Below are 25,855 nucleotides of genomic sequence, written 5' to 3'. Positions count from 1 at the left end.
TGATATGGCTGGGTTTAAGTCAACTATCTGATTATTAATTTTCTATTTGTCAACCTATTTCACATTGTTTATTCTGTCTTGCATTCTTTTGGATTAATCAAGTATTTTCATTATTGCATTGATTCATCTCTGAGCTTTTTCGTCATATATTTTTCACTTTGATGTTAATGGTTACCATAGAGATAACACACATCCCTGACTTACTGAAGTCTATTATAAATTATATATATATATAAAATACAATATATAATGTTATATTATATAATATTGTATATTATAAATTAGCACTTTGATCACTTTGTGGTCAACTCAAGGAAGGAACTTATAATACTAACTCTTTTAACCCTCTCCGTGCTATTATATCATGTATTTTAATTTCTACACATATTTTTGACAACTTTATTAAGGTATATTTTACATATCATAAAATGTATCCATCCCAAGTGTACAATTTAATGATTTTTAGTAACACCACTGAGTGGCCCAATCATTGTAATACATCAGTTATAGAGCATTTTATCCCCCCAGTAAGATCTTTCATGTGCATTTACCATTAAGCCCATTCTCACTCCTAGCCCCAGGCAACCACTTATCTACTTCCAGCCTCTATAAATTTGCCTTTTCATAACAATGGGATCACACAATATGTGGTCTCTTATGCCTGGCTTCTTTCACTGAGCACAAAGTTTCTGAGGTTCATCTATGATGTAGCATGTATCAGTAATTCATCCTTTTTTATTGTTGAATAGTATTCCATTATATGACCTCATTGTGCCTATTTGTCCACAATTTGGTGGATATTTAGATTGTTTCCACCTTTTGGCTATTATAAATAATGCTGCTATAAACATCTGCCTGAAGCGTTAGTGTGGCCGTATGTTTTTCTTTCTCTTGGATAGGCAACTAGGAGTGGAATTGTTGGGCCACACAGTAATTGTATCTTTAACTTTTTGAAGAACTTCCAAATTGTTTTCCAAAGTGACTTCACCATTTTACATTCCCACCAGCAATGTATGAGAGTTCCAGTTTCTCCACATACTTGCCAACATTTTTTATTATCTACATTATTTATTATACCCATTCTTGTAGGTATGAAATGCTATCTCATTGTGGTTTAGTTTGCATATTGCTAATGACTAATGAAGAGCCCTGGTGGCACAGTGGTTAAGCATTAGGCTGATAACCAAAAGGTCAGCAGTTCAAATCCACTAGCCACTCCTTGGAAACCATATGGGGCAGTTCTGCTCTGTCCTATAGGGTCACTATGAATCCACTCAGTGGCAACAGGTTTGATTTGGTTTAATGACTAAAGATATTGAGCATTTTTTCTTGTGCTTATTAGTCACTTGTATTATTGGCTTCTTTGATTGGGTTTTTGTCTTTACATACATTGTTTATTTCACAGAATCAATGTACATATTTAGATTTACCCATAATTATCCTTTGCGTTGTTCTTCATTCCTTCCTGTATTTCTGTTCTTCCTGCTGGGATCATGTTTCTTCTGCCTGAAAACTCCCTTTAGAACCATTTTTTTTTAGTTTTGTCTACTGGCAACAAATTCTATAGATTCTTAATTACTGAAAACCCGTTTATCTGATCTTTGTTTTTGAAGGTTATTTTCTATAGATATAGAATTCTAGGTCAGCTATTATTTTCTTTCTGCGCTTTAAAGATGTCATTTCATTGTCTTCTGTCTTTCACCATTTCTTTAGAGAAGTCAGCTGTAGGTCTTCTTATTGCTCTTTTGAAGGCAATGTGTCTTTTTCAGGGCTTTGAACTGGTTCATTTGTCAGGACCCCTGCTTAGAATTTGCATTTCTAACAAGTTCCCAGGTGATGCAGTGGTTTTCAAAATTTATTACACATAAGAATCACCTGGGGATCTTGTTAAAATGTAAATTCTGATTCAGCATATGTGGGGTTGTTGTTGTTGTTAGGTGCTGTCAAATCTGTTCTGACTCTTAGCTACCCTATTTATAACAGAATAAAACCCTGCCCAGTCCTGCACCATCCTCACAATCATTCTCTGTTTAAGCCCATTGTTGCAACCACTGTGTCAATCCATTTTGCTGAGGGCCTTCCTCTTTGTCGCTGACTCTCTACTAAGCACGATATCCTTCTCCAGGGACTGGTCTCCCATCATAATATGTCCGAAGTACATGAAATGGGAGCATTCTGGCTATATGTCTTCTAAGATAGATTTATTAATTCTACTGGCATTCCATGGTATATTCTGTAATCTTCACCAACACCATAATTCAAAGGCATCAGTTTTTCTTCAGTCTTCTTTATTCATTGTTCAGCTTTTGCATTTGGGGGTGGAAATGCAAATTCTCAGCAGGAGTTCAAACTAAAATGAGCCAAGTCAAAGCCCTGTCTTTTTTCCGTTGGCTTCTTTTAAGATTTTCTCTTTGTCTTGGTTTTCATAAGTTTTACTGTAATGTGCATAGAGTAGTATTCTTTGTATTTACTTTTTTTTTTATGGTACATAGGGCTTCTTGGGTCTATGACTTGATATTATTGATCAGTTTTGGAAAATTCTTGCCAGTATCACTTCAAAACTTGCATCTGCTCCATTGTCTCTCTCCTCTCACTCTGGGACTTCAGTTATGCATACTAGGTCTTTGCACCATATTAGATCTTTTCCTTCTTGTACTCTTTTCTGTATTTTCCATTTGTTTTTCTCTTTATGCTTCAGTGTGTATATTTTCTGTTGGTCTTCTAGGTCACTATCTCTTCTCCTGTGTCTAATCTGTTATTAAATCCATGTTATTGTTGTTATAATGGCCGTCGATTCAGTTCTAACTCATGGCAACCCCAAGTGCGCAGAGCAGAATTGCTCCATACGGTTTTCAAGGCTGTTATCTTTCAGAAGCAGATCGCCGAGCACTTCTGGGTGACTTTGAGCCACCAATTTTTGGCTAGTAGTTGAGCACTTAACTATTTGTGCCATCCACGGACTTACACACTGAGTTAACTTCAGCTAAAGCATTTTTCAGCACTACAGTTATTGTATGATTTTTAAATAGATTGTAGTTCTCTGATAAAATTCTCCATCTTTTATTAAGCATATTAAAACCCATCATTGTCAACTCAATTTGACTTATAGCAACCCTATGGGACAGAGTAAAACTGCCCCATAGGGTTTCCACAGAGCAGCTCGTAGATTCGAACTGCCAACCTTTTGGTTAGCAGCCAAGTTCTTAACCGGTATACCACCAGGGCTCTATTAAGCATATTAGCCACTGTTCTTTTAAAGTCCATATGTAATAACTCCATGCCTTTGACTTAGTTGTTGGTCACTTGGTCCTGTTTCCTACCATGCCTGATATTTTCTGTTGTATACCAGATATTGTCTATGAAAAAGTATAGAGATAAATTGAAGCTCTAGCGAATGATATCTTACTCCAGAAGGTGTTTGTTTTGCTTTGCGGTAGGCAGAGTAGAGGACAAACCCTTGAGTCCAGTTGAGAATTGAGGGATTTGAAGCTGATCTTCAATCTTAGGGCTGCTTCACTTTTGAGTTGCTCTAATGTTAAGATATAGCTATTGCTGGATACTAACTGGAGGTCTAGGTGTATATTAAGGTCCCTCCTCTTTAGAAGACCCTAAGCTTCAATATTGTCTCCTCAGACTTGTGAGGCTCCAAAGCTTCTGCTTGGTTTCCCAGTCTTTTAGCCATTGATTTCCACACAGCTTCTTAATCTGTCACCAGCGATGTCACTGGGGGGCGGGGGGGGGTTGCGGTGTGGACTGCACCCTGTGACACTGTCAGAGACAATGACGCCAAAATGACTGTCTATGAAATTTTTGTGCAGTATTTCAGCAGAAATTTATTATTTTTATAAAAATATCCCTTTGGTTAGTTATAATATCAAAAACATTCTTTGTAAGCCCAGCTTACATGTATCAATATACCGACAAGGCTAAAACTCTATGCTAATTTGCTTTTTGAACCTTCTAATGTGCGCCTGTCAGAGCTGTTGTTATTACCCAGTTACAACGGTGCTTCGAATCACATAGTTTCATCTGCACGTGCTATAAGCAAGCACTGTTGTTTTCATTGGTGCTGGCGTTTTTATAGTTGCTGATTTTGTCAAATTTTCTGGTGTTTTAGCTATAATATTGTGGTAATTAGTATTTGTGAACCTATATCAATAACTTCTTTGAGAATAAAGTAGTAATTAAAGGAAAAGAAGGAGTGATATACAGGAATTACGATTTAAGAGTAACATTAGTACAAAAAACATTACTAAGGATTCTATATGGTCCGGTAGAGGAGCAGGTCCATTGTGGGGGTGGGGGTGTGACACCAGGCCTAGTGATGTCACTGTCTCTTATTCCTATGAAGATTGTAACTGTCAAGAGGGAAAACAGCAAAATAATGAACTCACATCTTCGGGCTTCTCCTCCCTCTAGGACCCCGGTTTCTTAAGTTTTGGCTGCCTTGGTGGCTTTTTGATGTTCTCAAACACATGGGTTTTGTTTTTGATGGTGGTTGTTTGTTTTTGTCTTTATCCAGCTTTTCCAGTTGTTCTCATTGGGGCTGTTTGTCTCTAACAAGTTTCTCTTCCATTTCCCAAAAGAAAATCTGAAGCACAGCTGTGCTTGTTCCAAAGTGCCTTTCACTGCCAAAACTTCAGAACACAGGGTCCCTAGGAGAGGATGCTTCCTGGGAAAGAATCCACAGACCCCATTTTCTTTCCTTTAAACACATGCCAAACAATCACCGTCCCTGACTTGACTTGCCAAGGTTTGAAGCTGCTGGTGTGATAGCTGAGCAGAGAGGAATCCTGTCCAGTCTAAATATTGATCAGAATGTGGGTGACCACGGGAGGGTAGGCACTGTGAGCTCTCTGAGCTGGGACCTGCTCATCTCTGGCACATAGTAGATGCTCACTAAATGTTTGATGAAGGGGAGGGAGCGGTCGAAAGAGTGCACGAGCAGATATGAAAGAGCTGAATCTTCATGTAGCAGTGGTTGGCTGTGTAGCTTTTCCCCACTTAATATTATATGTGCGTTTCAGACTTTTGGTATAAATAAAATTCATATTAATCAAGTATTTCAAACTCCATTTAAGACTCTTTGTACAACTCATCCTGTAAATTAAAAAGAAAAAAAAGAAAAGAAACCCAAAAACTTCCCATTAATAATAGCAGCAAAGTGCTTTCAATCTCATTCACATACAAGGCAACATACAAGGCACTGTATAAATTTTTTCTATTGATCCTTCAGGTCATGAGTCCTCTCTTCTGCAGTGTCTAACCCATATATTAAGTTAATTTCAGTTACAGTATTTTTTCAGTTCCAAAATTGTCATTTTATTCTTTTTTATAGATTCTAGTTCTCTTACAAATTATACGTATCAGATAAATTATCCGCAAACTAGGATATTTATGGAGTCCCTGGGTGGTGCAAATGGTTGAGTATTCAAGCACTAACTGCAAGGTTGGTGTTTCAAATCTATCCAGGGGTACCTGAGAAGAAAGGCCCAGCTATCTACTTCACAGCCATTGAAAACCCTGTGGAATGCAGTTCCACTCTGAAATACACGGGGTTGCCATGAGTCAAAATCAACTTGACAGCAGCTGGTTTGATTTTTTGCACGTATGTATATATATGTACATATGTATGTATAGATGACTTACATGGAAACCCTGGTAGCGTAATGGTTAAGTGCTACGGCTGCTATCCAAAAGGCCGGCAGTTCAAATCTACCACTCTGCAAACTCTATGGGGCAGTTCTACTCTGTTCTATAGGGTTACTATGAGTCGGGATCAACTCAACAACAATGGATTTTGGCAATGGGTATATACATATATATGTACACACACATATATATAATCTTATTTAATCTTTACTATTTTGAAAAATACATATAATCATTCCATTTTACAGACGGAGAAACTGGGGCTCTGAGGCATACACAATCAGTACTGTCACAACCAGCTATTAAATTCAACCCTAATTCCAAAGCCCATGCTCCACCTATTATCCTTTGCTGCAGACTCTGATACTTATATCTAAGGTTTTCTAAAGTCAAGGTGCCACTGTGCATTTGTGTTGGGTTTATAGGCCAGTACTAGCATGCTCTGCTAGAAACGTAACTTCCCAACAGTGACCTGGAAACTGAAAACCAGCTTCCCAACTGTTCGCACCTCACTTCTACAGTTCTGAGGCATAGAATGGCATCCTCAAAGGCAACGTTCCCAAACAAAATCCAGAACATCCTCTTAAGTAGCCTGGTGGCAGCACAGAGCAGTGGTTAGGATTACAGGCACTATTGCCAGACTGTTGTCATTAGGTACCATCAAGTTGGTTCCAACTTATAGCAATACTGTGTACAACAGAACAAAACACCACCCAGTCCTACGTCATCCCACAATTGTTATGTTTGAGCTCATTGTTGCAGCCACTGTGTCAATCCATCTCATTGACGGTCCTCCTCTTTTTTGCTGACCCTCTACCATGCATGATGTCCTTCTCCAGGGATGACCCTCCTGATAACATGTCCGAAGTATGTGAGATGAAGTCTTTCCATCTTTGCTTCTAAGGAGCATTCTGGCTATACTTCTTCCAAGACAGATTTGTTCATCCTTCTGGCAGTCCACGGTATATTCAATATTATCTGCCAACACCACAGTTCAAAGGCATCAATTCTTTTTTGGTCATCTTTATTCACTAAAAAAAAAAAAAAAAAAAAAATTTTTTTTTTTTTTATTCACTGTCCAGCTTTCACATGCATATGAGGTGATTGAAAACACCATGGCTTGTGTCAGGCACACCTTAGTCCTCAAAGTGACATCTTTGCTTTTTAACACTGTAAAGAGGTCTTTTGCAGCAGATTTGACCAATGCAATGTGTTGTTTGATTCCTTGACTGCTGCTTCCTTGAGTGTTGATCATGGATCCATGCAAAATGAAATCCTCAACAACTTCGATCTTTTCTCCATTTATCATAATGTTGCTTAATCTCCAGTTGTGAGGATTTTTCTTTTCTTTATGTTAAGGTATAATCCATACTGAAGGCTGTAGTCACTGATCTTCATCAGTAAGTGCTCCAAGTCTTCTTCGCTTTCAGCAAGCAAGGCTGTGTCACCTGCATGACGCAGGTTGTTAATGAGTCCTCTTTCCAATCCTGGTACCCTGTTCTTCATATAGTCCAGCTTCTTGGATTATTTGCTCAGCATACAGACTGAATAAGTATGGTGAAAGGATACAACTCTGATACATATCTTTCCTGATTTTAAACCATGCAGTATCTGCTTATTCTGTTTGAATGACTGCCTCTTGGTCTATGTACAGGTTCCACATGAGCACAATTAAGTGTTCTGGTATTCCCATTCTTTTTTTTTTTTTTAATCCCATTTTCAATCTTTCCCAGCTGTGCAAACTTGCATGAGTCTCTTGTACCCTCTAAGCCTCAAATTCTGCATCAGAAAATGAGAATTATAATAGTTCGGGTTAGTGGGAAGATTAAATAACAGAATAAATAATAAAATGCTTAGTGCACAAAGGTTATTACAATAATTCAATTCCACGGAAGCAGCAGTCAAGAAATCAAATGATATATTGCATTGGACACATCTGCTGGTAAAGACCTCTTTAAAGTTTTAAAAAGCAAATATATCACTTTGATGACTGAAGTGTACCTGACCCGAGCCATAGTCTTTCAAATTGCCTCTTACACATGTGGAAGATGGGCAATGAAAAAGAAAGGTAGAAGAAGAATTGATGTAGTTGAATTGTGATGTTGGTGAAGAATATTGAATACCGTGGACTGGCAGAAGAATGAACAAATCAGTTTTTTAGGCAATACAACCATAATGCTCCTTAGAACCAAAGATGGTGAGTCTTGGGCTCGCTTACTTTGGACATGTCATCAGGAAAGACCAATCGATAGAAAAGAACATCATGGTTGGTAAAATGGAGGGTCGGTGAAGTGGAGAAAAGCCCTCAATGAGACGGACTGACATAATATACAAAACAATGGACTCAAACATAGCAATGATCATGAAAATGGTGCAGGACCAAGTATTTCTGTTATACATAAAGGTCACCATGAGTTGGAACCAATTCGACAGCAACCAACAACAACAACAATAAATTCTATTTCATCTCAAAGTAAAAGCGCTCACTGAACATTTGCTGAGGGCAGCCCTGTGCTGGGTTTTAAGACTAGATGGATGAATAAGACCCAGTTCCCACCATCAAGGAGCTTTCAGTCATTCAGAGGAGGTGGGTGAGTCCCTCAAGTAGATAGAATAAGTCTTCCTCAAGAAGTAAGTCCATTTCTAGGAGCCCAGTGGTGACAGCAACTCCTTCCATCATTGGAGTGGGTCTTAAGGGGTAAAAGGATGTCAACAGGCAAAAAAAAAAAAGAGGAGGGAAACAGCAAATGAAAAGCACAGCCATGTGAAACCGCATCTCTGGACAGGCCAATGAGTGCCTGGCAAGACTGCAGAATGGAATTCAGAAAGAGAAAATAAATTCTCTACCAGTCCCATCTCCTCCTGGGTATTAATGCAGGGAGGTTTTCCCAGTACTGTTTGTCCCCTTGTCCATTTATTCTACACACTGGAATTTCACGGAATTTGGCAAAAGCACAATTGATGTTAAATGTATAGGTAGTTTTTTTTTTTTTTTTCTGTATAGGTAGTTATTTCCCCCAGCCGAGTTGCAGGCTTATCTTTCCCATGGCCTTTTCTAGGTGTTTTCTGCAAGCTTCCTTCAGAGGTGAAATCTCAAGGTGCTGGCCACACACACATGCACACACACACACAGACACACACACACCAGAGGCACACGGACAATCTGAGACACACTCTGTCCTTGAGACAACCCAACGTCACTCTACACTTTGGCACAATTTATCTGGCAGAGAGGCAATAGTTTCTTTTCCTCCTGTGAGTCCTAGCAATAATTCACCTCTATTTCTTATCTTCTACGTGTCTGGTGCACACCAGTTACCATAGAGAGAAATGCATACATTATTAAAAAGAATTGCTACAGGCTATTCACATTTATCCAAAGGTGGGAGGTATCCTTCCCCATATATATATATTTTTTTGACAGCAGATTGGTTCCCCCTTGTCATCCAACATCTTTAAACCTCCAACGGCATTCTGTAGATCATTCATTCATGTGATCATTTTGGAACAATAGCTAAGGACATTGACCTCTAACTGGACAGAGCTGGGTTAAAAGACCTGATCTGCCATTTACCTGGGATGGGATCTTAGGAAAGTTATTCAGCTTCTCTGAACCTTAGTCACCTCATTGGGTGTTGTTATTGTCGCTGTTATTAGTTGTCAGTTACTGTTGAGTCAATCCTGACTCGTGGCAACCTCATGTGCAAAGTAGAACTGTGCTCTGTAGGATTTTCAAGGCTGTGATCTTTCAGAAGCAGATGGCCAGGTCTTTCTTCTGAGGCGCTTGTAGGTAGACTCAAACCTCCAACCTTTCAGTTAACAGCCGAGCGCTTATCCATATGTACCACCCAGGGACTCCAAGTACAAGTGAAGATGAACTGCCTCACAGTCTTCCTCCTTCATTTATAGATAAGTTATTAAATGTAAAATTCAAGCAGTATACCTCTGCAAGATGTTTCATATAACTACATTTACGAATCATAAATTTAATCATCAGACATTTGCACCCTGATTTCTGCTTCTGAAATAGCTCAGTCTAAGCCACAGGTAATAACCAGCATTGTATGCCAGGAACAACACAAACACACACACAACAAATGACGATCATCAGAAATTGTCCACGTTTTAGGATCTCATTAGCCTGGAAAATGGGGAAGTCAGGATACTGGTGCAGCGCATGATTGCTTCTGGTTTAAGCTTCCCTGAGTCTGCAATGCTAAGCCTCAACCCAGCACCTTTCAAGAAAGGGGCATGTGTTTGCTTGCACCTATGCTATGCCCCTCTGGCTGGAAAACATGGGCTGTTCCCAAAGAAGCAATTTGCTCCAGTCACGCCCGGCCAGATTCTCCAGCACACAAAGCACAGCGATGAAAACACGTCAGGGAATCTGCACTGTTATTTGAAGGGTGAATTAGTAATTTATGTTTACAGTTGATAAATCCAATCATAGCCATGTACTTGGCCCATTACCGTCGTGTAATAAAAATACGGTGACTTCTTTTATTTTGCTGAAACGATCATTTCTTTAGATTTTGCAATTCACTAACATTAATTGGCAAATTGGAATCTCCAGCATGAATGGAGATAAATGCTGCCCCCCTTGCCCCCCCCCCCATTATTTAATCAGGAGAAAACCAAGGGCTCCATTCACAGATGCTTTGATCATGGGATTTTACTGGGAATCTACAGAGGCTGTTTCTGGCTCGTTCGAGTCCAGACAATTAAGAGAGGCTTTGCAGGAAAAAAAAAAATAAGTCACTACAGAGCTAGAACACGGAACCTATAAGCCTTGGAGCAGATCTGTGGGGGCTTTCTGAGTTGATTGAGAGGGTCAAGCCAGGATTCCCTAAGAACCGTCAAAGTTTTTTCCTTTCCACCCCATGACTGAGTGGCTGTCATGTGCTAGGCACCAGGAATTTAGAGACTTTTAAATACAGCATGTTCTTTGCTTGATTATAGTAGCCCTGGCAAACTCGTATGAACCCTGCAAAGCCCAGGCCAAATGTTACCACCTAGGTAAAAACCTTCTTCAAATTCCCAGGCTAAGTCAATGATTCTCTTGCTTTGTTTATGTTTCATAGGTAGCAATTTAGTCCACCTGTCTCTCTGTCAACAAATTCCCCTATAAGACTGGGATTTGTGAGGAGAGGGACAGTGTCTATGTTTTTCTCAACTAAACAGCACCTAACACATAATAGGTGCTCAGTGAAAGAGCGGTATGAAAGAAGGGAGAAAAAGAAAATGGTTTAGCAGATTCCACTGTATCAGTCAGCTATCGCTGTGAAAATGTTATATAACTACCCTCAAGCCACTCGGCTTACAAGAAGCATTTATTTCTTGCTCATGATCGGTAGGCAGGTTGTACTCAGCTGTTTTGGCTCAGTTTGGCCTCAGACTACAGATTGGGCTCAGGTCTACTGTACAGAGCAGCAGCTACCAGGAGCATGTTCTTTTCATGGTAGGTAACCGAAGCTTGAGAATCCAAGCTAAGCCACACCAGCAGGTTTAAAGTCTCTCTTTGAATCACACCAATATTTCATTGCCCAAATCAAGTTGCATGGCCAAGTCCAACATCAAATGATGTGTGTGGGCAGTGGGAAGAAGGCAACTCCCCATACTCTACTGGGAAGCATGGCAAAGCCACATGGCCAAGAGTATGGACATAGATGGAAGGAGAGAGTGAAGACCAGGGAACAGAAGAGAATCTAAGACTTAGACTCCAAAGTCAGATTGCCTGAGCTCAAATTCTGGCTTGACTTCTACTAAGACTGGGACTTCAGACAAGTGACTCCAACAGCAGGTGCCTTGCTTTTCCCATCTGTCATATGGGCATAACACTAATATCTACCGAACAGGGTTGCTGTGAGGACTTAACAAAAAATAATCCATGCAAAGCACTTAGCACAGTGTCTGGCCATGGCAAATGCTTAATAAATGCTACCTGTTACTTTAATTCTCTCCTTCTTCTCTCTGCATTGGACCCCCTGCCAGAGAACACCGAACTTTTCCCATCTCATATTCCTTAACCTACTCCAACCCCATTGTGGCCAGCCTACCCAGTTTCACTCCAACTGGCCCACACACTTTATCTTATTATTTGCTGTTGTCGGGTGCCATCCGGTCATTTTTGATTCATAACAATACCATATGACAGAGTAGAACTTTCCCATGGGGTTTTCTAGGCTGTAATCTTTACAGAAGCAGATCACCAGGTCTTCTGTCACTCACGGAGCTGCTGGGTGGGTTTGAACTGCCAGCCTTTCAGTTGGCAACCAAGCACTTAACCATTTGTAGCAACCCCACAGGGTTCCCAAGGCCGTGAATCTTTACAGAAGCAGATTGCCACATCTTTCTCCCATAGAGCAGCTGGTGGGTTTGAACTGCTGACCTTTTGGTTAGCAGCCTAGTGCTTAACCACTGAGCCACCAGGGTTCCTCTTATCTCATTAGTACGACTCCTTTATTAACCATGAGTAGGTCTTTAATGGTTGCTCAAAGTGCCCTCAGACACGGGCTCATGCAAGCACTAAAGCCCCAGGCTGATATTGACGTTAGCGTCACCAAAGTCATTGTGCCCATAAAAAGGGTAACACTGTGATGAATGGCTGCGCTTCTGCGCTGCAGCGAACTGCCTGGGCAATTCATCTCTTCCTGGGAGCCCAGGATGCAACCACAAAGATAAAGAGCACTCGGTGAGAGTCGACTTCACTCCTAAATGGACACACAGGGGGTGTCTGCCACCTACATTCTAACAGGCTTGGATGGAGACAAAGATGTTCACGATAGAACATGGATGGGTGCCCACTCCTAGGTCCAAAGGCCCCAGCTCCATGTTTGAATCGAAGGGTGTTGAAACTGAGCCAGACCCCTACCACCAGCTGGCTCAGCACTGGCTTCCCAGACCTATTTTATAAACCCGAAGTTAATATCTAAAATCACGCAGCTAGTTCGAGGGCAGGAAAAGGATTAGAAATCTGCCAGGGCTCTTTCCCCATAATTAGATATCAGCAAAAAAAAAAAAAAAATCCTAAGATGGAGCTTTTTTGCCTCCAAGACATCTACTTATTCAAAAATTAAAAATCACAGTATTTTTATACTTCAACGCGCCTTGAAGAATTCTACCTGGAAAGCCTGCCCCTCCTAACACACACCACATATCCCTCAACCGTGACCACCATGTGGAGCTTTGCTGGACTCTTGTTGGGCATCTCATGGAGCACAAGATTGGTGTTCTCTAATATTTTACTGTGTTGGTCACTCATACAGGCAACGGTGCCCTCCACATGGGGAGTCTCTAAACTCTACTTCCAAACCCATTTCCTCCTGATTTGAAGTTGAGAAAACTAGCAACAAACTTGGCTCTAGTAGCAGTGCTGACTCTGTGTGACCTTGGACAAGTCACTTAACTTCTTCAAGCCTCAATGTCATCATCAGAACAATAAGCCAATTGTCATCAAGTTGACTCCAATGTATGGCAACCCCACATGTGTCAGAGAAGAACTGTGCTCCGTAGGGTTTTCAATGGGTTTTTCTTTGGAAGTAGATCACCAGGTCTTTCTACGGAGGCACCTCTGGGTGGACTCAAAAACCTCCAACCTTTTGGTTAGTAGCCAAGTGCTTCAACCATTTGCACCACCCAGAGACTCCATCAGAACAGTATACTCCATCAGAACAGTAGGAGAAGAAAAGTCATTTCCAACTGATAGAGTGGTTCTAGGGACTGAAGAAGATAGTACACAAGGTGTCAGGAGAATAATGAGTACTCAGAGAAAGCTGTTATTACGGTTGTGGTTTAAGGGCATTAGTGGATCAGTGGTAGAATGCTTACCTTCCACGCGGGACACCTGGGTTCAATTCCTGGCCAGTTCATCTCATGCACAGCCACCACCCAGCTGTCAGTGGAGGCTTGGAAGTTGTTATGATGCTGAACAGATCTCAGCAGAGCTTCCAGACTAAGATAGACTAGGAAGAAAGGCCTGGCGATCTCCTTCAAAAAATCAGTCAACGAAAGCCCTGTGGATCACTGCAGTCTGATCTGCAACTGATCATGTGGATGGCACAGGACCAGGCAGCATTTTGTTCCATTGTGCATGGGGTCACGGTGAGTCAGGGGCCAACATGACAGCAGCTAACAACAACACAGTTGTGGTTGTCATCCTCCTTCTTGTCATCATCCGTGATCCTAACAGGACACTCACCAGGAGGTAAGGCAGAAGGATCTCCACCCAAGTTTGTTATCAACTAGCAATATGGGAAAGCCCTCTCAGAAGAAACCCAGATGCAGCACATTTTTGGAGCCACAGGCTGCTGTTTTGCAGACAGTTGCTCTTCCCACGGTGGCCTGAGCCGTAAAACCTCTGACCACTCCATGGGAACATCCCTCTGGCTCTTGCCCACCTGTGCAGTTCATCTCTGTGGTTAAGTTAAGACCTTGGACCCTGAAAGCAGATGGAGCAGGTTGGAATCACTGCTCAACTCTTTACACAGCCCTTCTGTCTCCTGAGCACCCCAAGCTGGCCCCACCACAGTGTCTTGGCTGTGGCTGTGCCCCTGCCAAGGGGACTCTTTCCCCCAGTTCTGCATGTGACTCCCTTCAGGTCTCAGCTGAAATGCTGCCCCTCATAGAACCACCTCTGAGCACACCATTCCCAGGAGCCCCCCTTCTGCACTTCACACACCCAGTTCTCTCTCAAGCACCCTGTTTTATTTGCTGTGTGTTGTTGTTGTTGGTAGCTGCCATCCAGTTGGCCCCCAACTCATGGCAACCTCATCCACAAGGGAGTGAAAACCTGCCTGGTCCTGTGCTATCCCCATGATAGACTGTACATCAGACCATCATGATCTATGTAGTTTTCATTGATTGATTTTTGGAAGTAAATAGCCAGGTCTTTCTTCCTAGTCCATCTTAGCCTGTAAGCTTCACTGAAACCTAGTCAACCTCATAGCAACACACAAGCCTCTACCTATAGACAGGTGGTATCTGCCCACAAGGTGAACTGGCCGGGAATTGAGCCCAGGTCTCCCACATGGAAGGCAAGAATTTTATCACTGAACCACCAATGCCCCCATTTGCTGGGTAACCTTAGTATTTGAACGTGTGCTTCTTTTTTGCTCCCCCAACTAAGACCCATGAGGGCGGGGACCTTATCTGTCCTGTCTCCACTCTATTCCCCATGCCTAGAAAAGTGCCTACTCAAAGCAGACCTGCAACCAAAAATGTAACAGTGAACATGATATGGGGACACAGTGTGTCTGATGCAAAGACCAAGCTCTTAGTCCATCTCTCCTTGGCTCTTCTCCCAGCTATTCCTAACCCAGCCTTCTGATGTGATGCACAGAATAAATTACTTCCTCTTGTTTAAAATCATTCAGGTGTCTGGAAACAGCTGTTGTTGTTAGTCGCCGTCAAGTTGGCTCCGACTCATAGTGACCTTACACATAACAGAACAGAACACTACCCAGGTGTATCAATACATCTCATCGAGAGTTTCCATCATTTTCACTGACCCGCTACTTTACCAACCATGATGTTCTTTTCTAGTAATTGGTCTTTCCTGATGACATGTCAAAGTAAGCAAGCTGAAGCCTCACCATTCTCACTTTTAAGGATCATTCTGGTTGTATTTCTCCTAAGACTGATTTATTCTTCCTTCTGACAGTGCACAATATATTCAATGTTCTTCACCAACACCACAGTTCGAATGAATCAATTCTTCTTATGTCTTCCTTTTTCACCAACCAACTTTCACATAGCTTGGGTCAGACACAGCTTAGCTATCCAAGTGACATCTGTGAACGGCTATGAGACCCCATTCTAACCCTTCTCTGGCCAAACGCCCCATGGGGCTTAACTGTGTCTCAGAAAGGTTTCCAGACCTGCTTCTAGGTCCCCTGACCCTCCCGTAGCAGTAGGCCTGGACCCAACCCACTGGAGGTGACTTGGCCTTTGCTGTGGGTCCATTAGCTGTAGGTCTCTTGAAATTATACTCCTACTAACAAAACCCCAAAAAAGAGGAAGACCCTCAATGAGATGGATTGACACAGTGGCTGCAATAATGGGCTCTAACATAGCAACGATTTTGAGGATGGCACAGGACCGGCAACGTTTTTCATTGTTATACATAGGACAGGTAAGAGTCAGAACCGACTCGATGGCACCTAACACCAACAAAACCCAAGACTGGATCATTGTTTTATCTTAAAGGGCTTTATAGAGCAGGGAAATTGAGTCGTATAAGGAAGTAAGACTCCAGCTTGAAGACACTGAAAATTTGCCATCTCAGCTACCCTGTTATAATGGCTGAATCCAGAATGAAGCCGTCTATGGGAAAAAAAAGGGTTAAGCAATAGGCATTTTACTTTAAGCCAGTTTAAAACAGATGCATACTTCTAAAAATTTTGTTGTAGTAAGATACATAAAACATGAAATTTGCCATTTTAACCAATTTTAAGGTACGATTCAGTGACATTAATTACATCACCATGTTGTGCAAGCAGCACCATTGTTATTTCCAAAACTTTTAAGCATATTTAAAACATATTTTTGCAGGGATCCCCCCACCCCACCTTTTATGCACAAGCAATATGAACCTTTGAACAGTAGTGAAAAACTTAAGTGATATACGTTCCTTATCTCCTAACTACTCCCTTTGAAATGGTAACTTGGAAAAATAGCAAATGAGGAGGATCCTATTTTAAATGTCACCTCAATAATAAATATAATCTGTCATTCTAGGCAGCATTTCATCACCTTAAAATACTGATTCCTGCTTGGAGAGATTAATAACCATTTATTTCAGTAATGCATGGAAATTCCCAGGAGATTGTTAACTCTTAAAACAAAGATAAATCTTCCTGGCTCATCTTCAGTGCCTGGTTATTTTTGTTCATTAATAACTGGAACCTGTCAGTCTCACTTTAATTAGCATCCAGTGTCACTTCCCATGTGCTCGCTTTGTCCAAAGGTGACATGAAAATAGAGAAATGCTGGGAAAATGTAGAAGTCGTCCGGAGACCGAAAAATACAACTGGGGATAGTACCTTGTTTTATTCTTGTACTAAATGTTGGACAAGGCAATTTCAAGGTGAGAAGCGGAGGCATCTCAAGGTTGGGTAGGCGGCCAGCGTGTCCTTGCCCCACCCCCATCCTCCTCCACCCCTTTAGCTCAGCACAGCGGGCTCAGGGCAATACCAAGAAGCACCAGGTGCTGGGGGAGCCAGCATGACCCTAATCCACCTTGTGGGGGAGTCAGTGAAAGTTTCCTGGGAGAAATGATTTATAAGCTAAGGCCAAGACTAGCAATTTAGGGGTTTGTTTTTTGGCAAGACAGAAAACTGGTTTCTTGACTTTATTTCAAAAGTACGCAAAGTCACAAAACCAGGGTACACTTTTGTTTTTTTAAACAAATTTTGTTTTTACAAATTTGAAAATCTGCACCATTGGATACATAACCCAGAAACTTTAAATATAGAATCATTTTGAAACTGACACTATCAATTGTCTGCTTTGCATATAAGAAAGGTCTGAATATTTTTTTCTCGGTAGCTATTAGAGTTAGTTGCCATTGAATCGACTCATGGCAGCCCCATGTATGCAGAGTAAAACTGCTCCATAGGGTTTTCAAGGCTGTAACCTTTTGGAAGCAGATTGCCAGGTGTGTCCTCCAAGGCTCCTCTATTTTTGTTGTTAGGTACTGTCAGGTCTATTCTGACTCATAGCAAACTATGTGACAGAGTATAACTGCCCTGTAGGGTTTTCTTGGCTGTAATCTTTATGCAAAGCAGATCACCAGGTCTTTCTCCCATGGAGATACTAGATGGGTTCCAACAACCAACCTTTCAGTTAGCAGCTGAGTGCTTAACCATTGCTCCACCAAGTCTCCTTGAGGTACCTCTGGGTGGGTTGGAACTGTCAACCTTTTGGTGAGTAGTTGAGAGCTTAACCTTTTGCTCCACCCAGGGATTCCTAGAACAAGTGTACTTATCACTAAAATTCACAGTTAGAGACAAGAATAGGTGAATCGATGAATTATAGTTTTATTAATACTTGTGTCATTAAATCAATTACTGGAAAACACAAAGTCCTTCCTTGGTTGGAACTTTCGGTATCATGACCAAAACCAAACCCAACTGCTATTCGCCATACTTTTAAACTACAAAATAGAGTAATTTTTAAAATGTAGTTTTAATTAACAATAAGAGATCAGATTCAGCAAATATTTGCTGTTTTTTTTTTTTAATTTTTCTTGAGCTTCAAGTGAACGTTTACAAATCAAGTCAGACTGTCACATATAAGTTTATATACACCTTACTCCATACTCCCACTTGCTCTCCCCCTGATGAGTCAGCCCTTCCAGTCTCTCCTTGAGTGACAATTTTGCCAGCTTCCAACTCTCTCTATCCTCCCATCCCCCCTCCAGACAGGAGATGCCAACACAGTCTCAAGTGTCCACCTGATACAAATAGCTCACTCTTCATCAGCATCTCTCTCCTACCCACTGTCCAGTCCCTTCCACGTCTGATGAGTTGTCTTCGGGAATGGTTCCTGTCCTGGGCCAACAGAAGGTTTGGGGACCATGACCGCCAGGATTTCTCTAGTCTCAGTCAGACCATTAAGTATGGTCTTTTTGTGAGAATTTGGGGTCTGCATCCCACTGATCTCCTGCTCCCTCAGGGGTTCTCTGTTGTGCTCCCTGTCAGGGCAGTCATCGGTTGTGGCCGGGCACCAACTAGTTCTTCTAGTCTCAGGATGATGTAAGTCTCTAGTTCATTTGGCCCTTTCTGTCTCTTGGGCTCATAGTTATCATGTGACCTTGGTGTTCTTCATTCTCCTTTGATCCAGGTGGGTTGAGACCATTTGATGCATCTTAGATGGCCGCTTGTTAGCATTTAAGACCCCAGATGCCACAGTTCAAAGTGGGATGCAGAATGATTTCATAATAGAATTATTTTGCCAATTGACTTAGAAGTCCCCTTAAACCATGGTCCCCAAACCCCCGCCCTCGCTCCGCTGACCTTTGAAGCATTCAGTTTATCCCGGAAACTTCTTTGCTTTTGGTCCAGTCCAATTGAGCTGACCTTCCATGTATTGAGTGTTGTCTTTCCCTTCACCCAAAGCAGTTCTTATCTACTGATTAATCAATAAAAAACCCTCTCCCTCCCTCCCTCCCTCCCCTCTTCGTAACCACAAAAGTATGTGTTCTTCTCAGTTTTTACTATTTCTTAAGATCTTATAATAGTGGTCTTATACAATATTTGTCCTTTTGCCTCTGACTAATTTCACTCAGCATAATGCCTTCCAGGTTCCTCCATGTTATGAAATGTTTCACAGATTCGTCACTGTTCTTTATCGATGCGTAGTATTCCATTGTGTGAATATACCACAATTTATTCACCCATTCATCCGTTGATGGACACCTTGGTTGCTTCCAGCTTTTTGCTATTGTAAACAGAGCTGCAATAAACATGGGTGTGCATATATCTGTTTGTGTGAAAGCTCTTATTTCTCTAGGGTATATTCCAAGGAGTGAGATTTCTGGGTTGTATGGTAGTTCTATTTCTAACTTGCCGGTGGTTTTTTTTGTTGTTGTTAATTGCTTTTCAGTCAGCTCCCAACTCCTGGCGACCCCAGCCACGGTGGGACAGAATGCTGCCCAGACCTGCATGACCCCCGTGATCACTTGTGGATTGGACCATTGTGATCTGTAGGGTTTTCATTGGCTGATTATCATTTTTTGTTTGTTTGTTTTTTTGGAACATTTTATTGTGGTTTAGGTGAAAGTTTATGGAGCAAATTAGTTTCCTACTCAACAATTTATGCACAGCTTGTGTGTGACATTGGCTGCAAACCCCTAAATGTGTCAGCACTCTCCCTCTTCCTCTTTTGGTTCCCCGTGTCCATTTGCCCATATTTCCTGTCCCTACTTTCTTTCTGAACTTTGCTTTGGAGCAAATGCTGCCCTTTAGGTCTTATGTAGTTGATTGTTCTGAGGCTTACATCCCTCATGGTGCTCTTGTTCATTTTCTAGGCCTGTCTACTGTATGGCTATAATGTGATCTCCGAGAATGATTTCAGCTGATTATCATTTAAATACAGAATCATTTTGAAACTGACACTCTCAATTTTCTACTTTGCATATGGGAAGTGTACAAATAGACCACTAGGCTTTTCCTCCTAGTCCCTCGTACAGACTATAAAATGATGAGCCTGGCCTCTTTAGAGGCATAAATAGAACCACAATTCACAAATTTATTATTCTTTTCCTGCTTTTGTAACATTTATAAATGGAATAGTTATGGATTATTTAGTGTCAAAATAGGCAAATGAGAAGCCTATGGGTCAGAAGTAGACTCCTGGAAATGAAAAAGAAAAACCAAGTGTGAATTTGAAAAACCAAATTCACTGATATTCCTGCACCACCTTTATGCCTGTCCTTCTCAAGTCTTCACCATCTGAGTCAACAGTATCATCACCTCTGGCCACTCAGGCAAGACCTCTATGGTCAGTGGTGACTCCTCTCTTGCTCTCACACCCCAACATTCAGTCCACCAGCAGACCCTATAAGCACTACTTTCAAAATGTCTCCCGATCTTAAACACTAGCAAGCAGCTGTCTAAGATGCATCAATTGGTCTCAACCCACCTGAAGCAAAGGAGAAGGAAGAACATGAAAGACAAAGGCAATTATGAGCCCAAGAGACAGAAAGGGCCACATAAACTAGAGACTACATCAGCCTGAGACCAGAAGAACTAGATGGTGCCTGGCTACCACTGTTCACCTCCCTGACAGGGAACACAACAGAGAATGCCTGATGGAGCAGGAGGACAGTGGGACGCAGACCTCAAATTCTCATAAAAAAAGGTCAGGCTTAATGGTCTGACTAAGACTAGAAGGACCCCGGAGGTCATGGTCCCTGGACCTTCTGTTAGCCCAAGACTGGAACCATTCCCAAAGCCAACTCTTCGGACAGGAATTGGACTGGACTATAAAATAGATAATGATACTGGTGAGGAGTGAGCTTCTTGGCTCACGTAGACATATGAGACTATGTGGGCAGCTCCTGTCTGTAGGGAAGACGAGAAGGCAGAGGGGGACAGAAGCTGGCTGAATGGATGGGGCGAATACAAGGTGGAGAGGAGGAATGTGCTGTCTCATTAGGCTGAGAGCAACTAGGAGTACATAGCCAGGTGTATGCAAGTTTTTGTATGAAAGACTGACTTGATTTGTAAATTTTTACTTAAAGCACAATTAAAAAAAAAAATCTCTCCCGAGCCTGTCAACATCTTCCTGCACTTCAGTTCTACTTGCTGTCACACTCACTCTTTCCAAACTGGCCTCCCTGCCTCTGCCCTCTAAACACTACAGTCCGTTGTCAACACAGCATCCAGAGGGGTCCCTGAACATGTATGTCAGATGAAGTCACTCCTCTGTTTATACCCTTCCAAAAAAACCCATTGCCGTTGAGTCAATTCCAACTCATAGCAACCCTATAGGACAGAGTAGAACTGCCCCATAGGGTTTCCAAGGAGAGCCTGGTAGATTTGATCTGCCAGCCTTTTGGTTAGCAGCCATACCTCTTAGCCGCTACTCCACCAGAGTTTCCAATATGCTTCCAGTGTTTCCCATTTTACAACCCAAAATCCTTTCAACAGCCTATGAGGCCCTAACTGATCACCATCATGCCCCTTCCCAGTACCTCTTTGACCTACCTCATTTCCCATGACTGCCCAGATTTCCTACTACTTCTTCCTTGCTCACTGCCCATTGTGCCATTCCTTGAACTATCCTGGCATGCCCCATCTCAGGGTCTTTACACCTTCCATCCCCTCTGCTGGAGCACCTTCTCCCAGGTACTCACACCTTTTTCAAATCTTTGCCCAAACGTCACTTCTTCAGTGACCTTCCCCAGCCTCCCAATTTAAAATCGAACCCCCACACACACTCCCCACCCCCTTTCCTGCTTTATTTCTCCCTCATTGATGAGAATCTTCTTTCAATATAACCACAATAAAATACCTTGATGGGTTGAGAAACTTCCTTTCTTTCTTTTTTCTATCAGAGCATCTGGGGGCCATAGTTTTGGGGGTTCCTTCAGTCTCTGTCAGACTATTAAGTCTGGTCTTCTTATGTGAATTTGAGTTCTGCTCCACACTTTTCTCCCGCTCTGTCTGGGACTCTCTGTTATGTTCCCTGTCAGGGCAATCATTGGTGGTAGCTGGGCACCATCTAGTTCTTTTAATCTCAGGCTGGTGGAGTGGGAAATTTTCTTAAGTATAGGAAAGTGTAAAGAACAATAACTGGAAAAAAAACCAAACCCATTGCCATCAAGTCAATTTCAACTTACAGAGACCCTATATGACAGAGTAGAACTGTTCCATTGGGTTTCCAAGGGGCAGCTGGTGGATTTGAACTGCCCACTGGTTAGCAGCCTAGCTCTTAATCACTACACCACCAATACTAGCCATAAAAAGGAATGAAGTAGCAATAACATGCTACAACATGGATGAGGTTTGAAAACTTTAAGCTGAGTAAAAGAAACCGTATACAAAAGACCATATATTGTATGATTTCATTTATATGAAATGTGAGAATGGGCAAATCCATAGACACAGAAATTAGATTAGTGGTTGCTTAAGGCTGGAAAGGGAGCTGGGAGGTAGAGTGAGGGAGTGATAGCTAAAGGGTACAGGATTTCTTTTTGAGGTGATGAGAATGTTCTAAAATTGTCTAGGAGGATCGCTGCACGTATCTGTGAATATACTAAAAAACAATTAAATTGTTACATTTTAAATGGTTAATTGTATGGTGTATGAAGTATATCTCAGTAAAGCTATTTAATAAAAAGAACATTTCTACCCAGAATTAATAAATGATAACTTTGTCATATTTGCTTCAGATTTATCTTTTAATTTTAAAAAATCACAGAAAGTTGAAGTCCCCTTCGTACTCTCTCCCTCACATAAATTTTGTCATATTAAAGAAACATATTTTTGAAGTTTTTTGTTGCAGTTTTCATATTAAGGTCTCAAATCTTTTCAATCCTGCCATCCATTATTGATTTCAAAATTATAGTCCCCATTTAAATGGGTTTACTTTGCTGCTTAGAAGAGAGGATAGCGAGACTTTGTCCCATATACTTTGAACATGTTATCAAGAGGGATCAGTCCCTGGAAAAGGACATCATGCTTGGTAAAGCAGAGGGCCAGCAAGAAAGAAGAAGACCCTCAAAACAAGTTGGTGACACGGTGGCTGCAACATTGAGCTGAAACATAGCAACAGTTGTGAGGTTGGCTCAGGACCAAGCAGTGTTTCCTTCTGTTCTACCTAGGAATGCTATGAATCAGAAAAGACTCCATGGCACCTAAAACAACAGCTTTGAAGGGCCTGTCCCAGTATCAGGAATGACGCTGGATGCAGGGACCTCAAAGAATGACTGAGCTGGTGCATGCAGAGGGTTTGGCATGGGTCTGGATTGCAGTGAGCATGCAGGGGCATTAGCTATTACCCAGCCAAATGTGCTGTTTACCTCATTCTCACCTATACACCTGGTTAGCCTGTAAACATCATTCGTTAGATTCCAAGCCTTTGACTCTACTATGTACTGACCAATGTTTTATTTGTTCACATTTTTTAATATTTTATGTATCTTTTTGTTATTGTTGAGAAGATACACAAAATATATACCAATTCAACCATTTCTACATGTACAATTCAGTGACATTAATTATATTCTTTGAGTTGTGCAACCATTCTCACACTCCTTTTCTGAGTTTTCCCTCTCCCATTAACATAAATTCACTGCCCCTTAAGGTTCCTATTAATCTTTTGAGTTGTTGTTGTCAATTAGATCCCACATAGATAGTTCTTAACAGAGCACAGTGCTCAAGACAGACATTTTTTACGAGTTAAGTTAAACTATTATGTGGTTTTAAGAAGGCTTCAGGGGATGTTTTTGGTTTAAAGTTTAAAGATTATCTCAGGACCATAGTTTCAGGGGTTCATCCAGCCTCCATGGCTCCAGAAAGTCTGGAATCCATGAGAATTTGAAATTCTGTTCTGTATTTTCCCAACTACGGAAACAAAATGGTACAGCTTCTAAAATAAATGCAAATAAAATGACCAAAAATGAGAAAGAACATTCCAAGGAGCCAGGCTTCTGACTTGAGCTGGAAGGTCCTGGAACGTGGTCCTGCTGCTGGCTGAGGATGGACAGCCAACTCGAGCTAGACAGGGCATCCTCATGCCTGCTGCCCTGAGTGGTCCTCTCAGTCACCAAGGCTGCAAGGTGCTGAGTCACGTCTTCTCAAAGTGACCAGCTCTCGTGCGTGTCAAACTGTAAATCAGGGAAAGAAGGAAGCCCTGCAGCCCTGGTTATCGTCCTTACCACTCGGGGTCAGACACAGCAAGACTCTAAGCGTAGCCACACAAGCAGCTCTGCCAGGTTGTGCTGACAGGGCAGCCCAAAATAAACTCTTCCCCAGGAAACCAGGTACAGAATGCCACCATTCTGGTAGAAATGTGGTCCCAAGAGATATAACCAAGGGATTTTCAATGGAGAATGGAAACAGCAGCAGCGTCTCCCTCTGTTAGTCCATTCATCCATTCCAAAGCTCAGGAAGCACCATGTTAGGAGCTGAGGGATAAATAAAAGCCAGCCCGGCTCTCAGGTGCCCCAGAGTCTAATGTGTGTTCCTTCTGTGTTGTCCAAAGGATCCAGAACTTTCCTGGCAGAACACAAGAAGAAAAAAGCTGATGATCAAAAAGAAGAGACAGAGCCAAGTGTCAAGGCTATGGATTTCCCCAAAACAATACAGAAAAAGCAGAGAAAGACAGGGCCCAGGGTCCCCAGGGTGAACATCTGAGCCCTTTGCTCTCTCAGTTCCTCTTCACTATCTTCTTCAACAAGTAGCTTATTGTACCATTACATGTTCTAGGCCCTCATACCAAACTGTGATGACTAGAGAGATGGAAAAAAACTCAGCCCTCAGCCTCAGATGGCTCATGACCTGATCAGAGACTCCAATAAGGATGAAAATAACTATGTTGCAAAGCAAGAAAGAAGCATATAGGAGAGGGCTACAAAGCATAGTAGAAGAGAACAGAGTATGGTTCCCAGATTTCTAGATTTCAATGGGCAGGAAGATGTGAAAGAATTTGGAGGGGATGCTCGTGTATTGGAAGAGAAGCTGGCAAAATACAGCCCAAGGCCAAATCAATCCCACTATCTGTTTTTGTAAATAAAGTTTCATTGGAGCTTTGTCATATTTGCTTCAGGTTTATTTTTTAATTAAAAAAAAAATTACTGAGTCATGGGCACTTCATAGACACATCCAAACTTCCTGAGGGACTGAATTACTGGGCTGAGGGCTGTGAGGACCATAGTCTCAGGGAACATCTAGCTCAATTGGCAAAACATAGTTTATAAAGAAAATGTTCTACATCCTACTTTGGTGAGTAGCATCTAGGGTCTTAAAAGCTTGTGAGTGGCTATCTAAGATACCCCACTGGTCCCACTCTGTCTAGAGCAAGGGAGAATGAAGAAAACCAAAGACACAAGGGAAAGATTAGTCCTAAGGACTAATGGACCACAACTACCACAGCCTCTACCAGACTGAGTCCAGCACAAAAAGATGGTGCCCAGCTACTACCACCAACTGCTCTGACAGAGATCACAATCGAGGGTCCCAGGCAGAGCTGGAGAAAAATACAGAACACTATTCTAACTCAAAAAAAAAAAAAAGACCAGACTTCCTGGTGTGACAGACTGTAAAAACCCTGAGGGTATGGTCACCGGACGCCCTTTTAACTCAGCGCTGAAGTCACTCCTGAGGTTCACCCTTCAGTCAAAATTAGACAAGCCCATAAAACAAAACAAGACTAAATGGGCACACCAGCCCAGGGACAAGGAGGAGAAGGCAGAAGGGGACAGAAAAGCTGGTAATAGGGAACCCAAGGTTGAGAAGCTTTGACATGTCATGGGGTTGTTAACCAACGTCACAAAACACTGTGTGTACCAACTGTTCAACAAGAAACTAGTTTGTTCTGTAAACCTTCATCTAAAGCACAATAAAAAAATATATTGTACATTAAAAAAAATTACCGGAAGTTGAAATCCCCTTTGTACCTGCTTCCCAATTTAAATGTTATTATATTAAAGAAATTTAATTTTGATTTTTTTTGTTGCAGTGTTAATACGAAAGTCCCA

This window comes from Loxodonta africana, chromosome 3, assembly GCF_030014295.1.
Source record: "Loxodonta africana isolate mLoxAfr1 chromosome 3, mLoxAfr1.hap2, whole genome shotgun sequence".
Classification (NCBI taxonomy): Eukaryota; Metazoa; Chordata; class Mammalia; order Proboscidea; family Elephantidae; genus Loxodonta; species Loxodonta africana.
Note: the sequence above shows the minus strand (reverse complement) of the source record.